Genomic DNA, 1,192 nt, shown 5'->3' with positions numbered 1-1,192 from the left:
ACAAATAACACACAAGGGAATCCCCATAAGGTTAACAGCTGATCTCTCAGCAGAAACTCTACAAGCCAGAAGGGAGTGGCAGGACATACTGAAAGTGATGAAGGAGAAAAACCTGCAACCAAGATTACTCTACCCAGCAAGGATCTCATTCAGATTTGATGGAGAAATTAAAACCTTTACAGACAAGCAAAAGCTGAGAGAGTTCAGCACCACCAAACCAGCTTTACAACAAATGCTAAAGGAACTTCTCTAGACAAAAACACAAGAGAAGGAAAAGTCCTATAATAACGAACCCAAAACAATTTAGAAAATGGGAATAGGAACATACATATCGATAATTACCTTAAATGTAAATGGACTAAATGCTCCCACCAAAAGACACAGATTGGCTGAATGGATACAAAAACAAGACCCATATATATGCTGTCTACAAGAGACCCACTTCAGACCTAGAGACACATACAGACTGAAAGTAAGGGGATGGAAAAAGATATTCCATGCAAATGGAAACCAAAAGAAAGCTGGAGTAGCAATTCTCATATCAGACAAAATAGACTTTAAAATAAGGACTATCAGAAGAGACAAAGAAGGACACTACATAATGATTAAGGGATCGATCCAAGAAGAAGATATAACAATTGTAAATATTTATGCACCCAACATAGGAGCACCTCAATACATAAGGCAAAAACTAGCAGCCATAAAAGGGGAAATCGACAGTAACACATTCATAGTAGGGGACTTCAACACCCCACTTTCACCAATGGACAGATCATCCAAAATGAAAATAAATAAGGAAACACAAGCTTTAAATGATACATTAAACAGGATGGACTTAATTGATATTTATAGGACACTCCATCCAAAAACAACAGAATACACATTTTTCTCAAGTGCTCATGGAACATTCTCCAGGATAGATCATATCTTGGGTCACAAATCAAGCCTTGGTAAATTTAAGAAAATTGAAATTATATCAAGTATCTTTTCCGACCACAACGCCATGAGATTAGATATCAATTATAGGAAAAGAGCAGTAAAAAATACAAACACATGGAGGCTAAACAATACACTACTTAGTAACGAAGTGATCACTGAAGAAATCAAAGAGGAAATTAAAAAATACCTAGAAACAAATGACAATGGAGATACAACGACCCAAAACCTATGGGATGCAGCAAAAGCAGTTCTA

The sequence above is a fragment of the Lipotes vexillifer genome, unplaced genomic scaffold, assembly GCF_000442215.2.
Source record: "Lipotes vexillifer unplaced genomic scaffold, Lipotes_vexillifer_v1.1 scaffold426, whole genome shotgun sequence".
Classification (NCBI taxonomy): Eukaryota; Metazoa; Chordata; class Mammalia; order Artiodactyla; family Lipotidae; genus Lipotes; species Lipotes vexillifer.
This window is presented reverse-complemented; position numbering follows the sequence as displayed.